Here is a 6,000-nt window from a genome sequence, read left to right on the forward strand (position 1 = left end):
CTCCTCAAGCTCCAGTTGGAGGTAGACATAGCTCATATTCATTTTAGAAAATATGTGACCCCTCCCCAGCCAGCTTTGCTTATAACTCTTCTATGTGTGGCATAGGGTATCTGTCTATGTGGGAAACTCTTGTTGTCTCTCAACTCATAATTTCCTCAGGGACAGACTGAGTTGTCAGGTTTTAAAACTGGAACGAAGGGCACAGCCCATTCAGCAAACTGCACTGGGTATATGATGTCAAGTTCCTCTAGCTGTTCCAGTTCTCCCACTACTTTGGCATGTTGAACATTGGGGACCAACTGTAACTTGAAGTTGGCCCTCTGGGCCTACATAGATCTTGAAACTCTTTGTGATATTTACCAATGACTTCATATAGATTGCCAGTACCCTGTTAAAAGATCTGTTTTCAATCCAGGTGGATTTTCTGTAGCCAGTCCCTTCCCAAATGGTTGGGACCACACCCTTGCGTCAGACAGTCTGTTGCCCATGTGTAACTGGGGTTACAGTGGTCCCAAGTGAGGGTTTCCCAGTGTATGTGGTCAATCTAGTCTTGGTGTCTCTCAGACTAAAAGGCAAGATGTCCCGTTCAAGTTCCTTAAAGGTTTCCCCCAATAATAGATACAGTGGACACCATGTCACTACCTCCATGTCTGCGGAGCGGGGAGGGGGGGACATTTACCCTGAGTTTTATCTTAACTGTGGTTGCTTTGACAGCAGTGATATAATTTAACTGTATCAATTTCTCATCCTCAAGCTGATTTATTTGAAGGCGACTTCATGTTGCGACCTGGGTGGTACGTGTTTTCCCCATGTTGGTCACCTTGCCTGGGGTGGAGCCTATGACCACAGTTGGCCAAAGATGTTCTTGCTCCTCACTGTATTGTGGAGGAACTTCCTACTCAGTTCTAGAACCTTGCAGCCTCTGACTCCAATCTCCCTTCCTTGGCAATCCTGCGTACTATCTGCTGGGGATCTGGATCTGCAGTGTGGGGGATTGCCCAGTACGGAGGACAGTAATGCCTATGGAATCCTGATGCTTTCAAATCCCTTTTCCTGCATTTTCACTGGGAAGGGCCAGTTCTATGGCTTTCTTGAAGCCTAGATCTGGTTCAGTCAGTGGCTTCCTTTGGATCACAATATTGTTAATTCACTAAGTAAGTGATCTCTCAGTATTTCCCAAAGTATACTTAATGTTTCACCAACTTCCATAGTCTCATGATGAATTTAGTCATTGTTTTCCCAGGAAGTCTATTTGCTGTGTTAAATCTGTAACTCTGCAATATAATAATTGTTTGGGGGTCAGTGTGGTCTACTACCATATCTATCAGTTTATCAAAGAATTTTACTGGGTTGGTTAATCTATATGATGATGAAAGTCAGGATCCCACAACCAGCCAGAGAATGACATTTTCTTGGTGATGCTTTTCTAACCCGTTTGCCTGAAAAATTACCTCATTCTTTCAGCATACTGGGGCAAATCCTCCACACCCACATCATAAGGTTCCAGTTCCTGAAACAGCAGCATTTTTCTTATTTCCCCATCATTGCCTTATCGGGTTTGTTGAAAGGTAAGGGTGTCCAAAACTTTTCTTGACTCTCAACAACTCAGGAAGCCTGAGTAGAAAGGCACATTTGAACACCAAAATAGAGCCATCCTGGGACAGACTGGTCTGCATTTTAAAATAAATTAACCTATTTTTCTAGTCAACCTGTTCAGAGATGCTATTATACACTTCTGGAGCAGGTGAGATTTGAACCCAAGCCCTCTCTGTCCAGGAGTAGGGACATTACCTGAACCAAAAGAAAATAGTAAGGGGCTCTCTTGTGGTGCAGTGGTAATGAGCTCCACTTTGGCAGACCATTGCCTGTTATCAAAGGAACTCCTTCTCAAAGAGATCCATGAGGAGATTAATCAATCATTTCCCATGGGTCTTGTCAGGGTCATCACAACAATATTGCCATTAATTTAAGAAGAAATGAGGTATGAAGAAAATATAAACAATTGCTGAGCAAAAATAGTCAAAGCAATAGATCTGATTCATTTTTTAATAAAAAAGAATGATTAATAGTTTCTGACTATTAAAATGTTGAGTCAGCAGTACTAACTTATAACAGTTTATTTGCCTTTTTCTGTAAGAAGCTGAGACTGAGACAAAATAGCCCCCAAATTCTAATCACTTAAAAAAAGGCAGAGGAACAGGACTAAATGCAGGAACTGGGTTTAACCTGTGTTTTTCTCTCATGTGCACTCTCCAAGGTGGCCTCTGCAGAAGTGGGACTTGGAAGCAGTTTTGCCTTTCAGCTTAGGTTTTCCTTCTCTCCTAGACTAGTGTATGGCTTGATTTTGGGAATTGAGAAGGAGTTGGAAGGCGTGTGTGTATTGAGCAGCCTCTGCCTGTACATATGCATGCATGGGAATTAAGCTCACTCCCAATCTCAGAGTTCTCATTCTCATACACACTCTCCTACTCTGTCACAATCTCCCTCTCTCATGCACACATATGCACAGGTTCACATATGTTGTATTGGTTCTGAAAGGGTTTGTGTGGGAGACTGTATTAGACTTCACCCAGTTTGAGGATGGCACACTGCCTTAGGTGGAGAATTGAAGAACCTAGCTCGAGAATCTAATGGGATCAGAACTGTCAGCCCTGACATAGACATAATCACAGAAACTAACCAGTCAATGTAACTTGTACCTATTGCTATCACTGAATAATCTACACCTTCTTGTTCAGATAAGTACCTCCTGTTAAGTCTCAGGATCCTCTACCACTATTGACAACTAGGACCTTAGAGTCAGTACTGAAAGTAAAACTGATGATGTCAGCCTACTTCAAATATTAGTAGGTAGTGGTTGGTTCCACAAACATGTGTCATGATGATCAGAGGTGGGATTATTGCTTAAATGCTTTAAAGCAACAATGGTTAAAAAAAAATGATTAAACCCAGGAGAAAATAACTCCAGGAGATAAGTGAATTTAGTACTTTGAGGACATTAACTCTCTAAAATTACTCCAATAATCATTCACCTTCTAATACAGTGAAGCAGCCTGGAAAGAACAGAGGGAACAACAGAGCAAAACTACTTCAAGTTAAAACCTTCACCTGACAGATGGTAAGAAGTGCAGGAAAGACAATATGGAAAAGGAAAAATAATAAGTTGGAAGTTACAGAGTTCTTAGTGGAAAGAAAGGGTCTAGTTCAAGGTTTGGCTTAAATTCAACTATTTTGGAAATAAAATGTCTCTAAGTACAGGATAAAAAATTGAATTAATGGTGCACTGGGCCAGGTTAGGAAAGACAGAAGTCAAAAAGGAGCACTTATTATTCACAGCAAGTATTGCTGTCATAGTGAATGCACTCCACACCACAGGACTACAGTAGTGAAATCATGGGTCATATTCATTTATACTGAGTAAATTTAAGGGGGCAAACAGACAATTTAAAAGATTTAGAAGACAGAGTCTAACAGAATGGGACAGTTAAGAAGAATTTTTAAATTATGATAAAATTGGAAGGTATATAATGTTTTTTAACTGCAGAGTTAGCGAGTTGATTTATTAAGGCCACAACCATTTATTTGTTTGAAAAATCGGGAACTGGGATGTGCATCGTATATTAGGCTATGAATGGTGTGAAAGCATCTATTTTATCTGCACAGGAACGAGAAAATCCCACCTCGGCTGCAGAAAACTGGAAAAGTACCATTTCTTCTGCAAAAGGTAGAAGATCACCATTTGATTGCAAGAAAGACAGGAAAGTTGACATCAGGCAGTATCGTGATACAGATTGCTATACAACAGCATTGAAACTTTATTGGAAGAAAATAAAATGCATTGCTATGACACATTGTCTAAAAGCTTGATGAAAGTTTAAAACACTGGGATTGAAACAACTTGAAGAGATTGCAAGATTAAAAGCTTAAAAGACAGCAAGTACAAACAGCAATGAGATGCTGCAAATTGAAAATAGCTTTATAATATTAAGAATAAATCTCCACATTATGAAGCAATGGCAAGAGAAAGAAGGCTACCTCAACAATATAATGTCAGAGATAAGCAATATAGAACATAGCATTAACACCTTAGAGAAAATAATTCTTCAGATCCACAATTACTTCAAAATGAAACTGAGCAAATAAATAAATACACGAGTTAGCACCTAATGCTGACATTGCTATGAAATGCCAAAATAAAAAACAACATACAAATGTTTTTGAAATAATTCTAACAGCTTTTGATTATTACTTAAATCTGAGGACAACCAAAATTCTCGAAAGGGCAAGATTTAAAAGAAGAATCTAGTATCCAGTGGATTCTGCCATAATTTATTTCATGATCACCATAATTAATGGAGAACTGTGACTATGGACATTTGAAATTAGAATTCATAACCGACAGAATTGTTGTTAGGATTACCAATGAGTCTTTATTAGATTTATCTAGTCCAAAGAACATTTGACTTTTGAGAAAACTGTTCAAATTGTGCTGCAAGCAGAAATGCGGAAGACTCACACAACGTTCTGAGGGGTGAAGAACAAACTTAAGATAAGTCAACAACAGAATCTATCCACCTTATAAGGTGTAAAATCCGTCGCAGACACGAGTGACAAGCTGACACAAAGAGTAGGCCAAATAGCAGATATTAAGGAGAAAGTGAGGTCTGCAGATGCTGGAGATCAGAGATGGAAATGTGTTGCTGGAAAAGCGCAGCAGGTCAGGCAGCATCTAGGGAACAGGAGAATCGATGTTTCGGGCATTAGCCCTTCTTCAGCAGATATTAAGAGTCAGTGACAGAATGTTTGAGTGCAAAGGCCTCAAACAAAAGTAGTGCCCAGTTATGTTGAAACAATGTTATACAGGTCAACTACAAATCTATTTGCAGAATTGCAGAAGATGTGCAGAAACAGGACATAGTTACAGAACAACAAACATTGTGGTGGTTACATGTGCAAGAAGCTAAATGGTGTGAAGCAAATATAGCTAGAAAAGATACCCAGGAATCCTAAAGGAAATTGGTAATTCAACTGGTTCCAGTTTCAAATGAAAATGTCCAACTCGCAATAATTTGAAGTAAAAAGCAGTTACATACTTCAACAGAGATGTATCAGCAGATTGAAAATAATGAGTTGCATAAGCAAAAAGGAAATGAGGTGCATGTTATGAAGCCAGACCAATGCCCACAGATTCAAGACGTAGTCATAGTCAAAAAAGGAAGTTGCTTGACCTGAAAATCTAGGGTATTTCAAAGAATTAAGTGTAAATTTCAATTGAGCTGCCATCTTCCTTGGTGGACATTCGTGAGATTATAGTTCCCAGATAACGTATTGGAACTATTACCTGAGCTAGCAGGCATGAACCTACCTTGAAGGGAATTCAAGAGATTAAGGGTCCTCCAGAGATGGTTATGGACCAACTCCTTGGCTAAGCAGAACTGTCATTCCTTGAGAAAGAAATATTAGAGATATAAGATGCCCAGATTACAGAGGAGGAAGTGCTGGATGTCTTGAAACAGTTTAAAGGTGGATAAATCCCCAGGACCTGATCAGGTGTACCCGAGAACTCTGTGGGAAGCTAGAGAAGTGATGGCTGGGCCTCTTGCTGAGATATTTGTATCATCGATAATCACAGGTGAGGTGCCGGAAGACTAGAGGTTGGTAAACGTGGTGCCACTGTTTAAGAAGGGTGGTAAGGACAAGCCAGGGAACTATAGACCGGTGAGCCTGACCTCGGTGGTGGGCAAGTTGTTGGAGGGAATCCTGAGGGACAAAATATACAAGTATTTGGAAAGGCAAGGACTGATACGGGATAGTCAACATGGCTTTGTGCGTGGGAAATTATGTCTCACAAAGTTGATTGAGTTTTTTGATGAAGAAACAAAGAAGATTGATGAGGGCAGAGCAGTAGATGTGATCTATATGGACTTCAGTAAGGCGTTCGACAAGGTTCCCCACGGGAGACTGATAGCAGGGTTAGATCTCATGGAATACAGGGAGAAC

Source organism: Chiloscyllium plagiosum, chromosome 10 (genome assembly GCF_004010195.1).
Source record: "Chiloscyllium plagiosum isolate BGI_BamShark_2017 chromosome 10, ASM401019v2, whole genome shotgun sequence".
NCBI classification, from domain to species: domain Eukaryota; kingdom Metazoa; phylum Chordata; class Chondrichthyes; order Orectolobiformes; family Hemiscylliidae; genus Chiloscyllium; species Chiloscyllium plagiosum.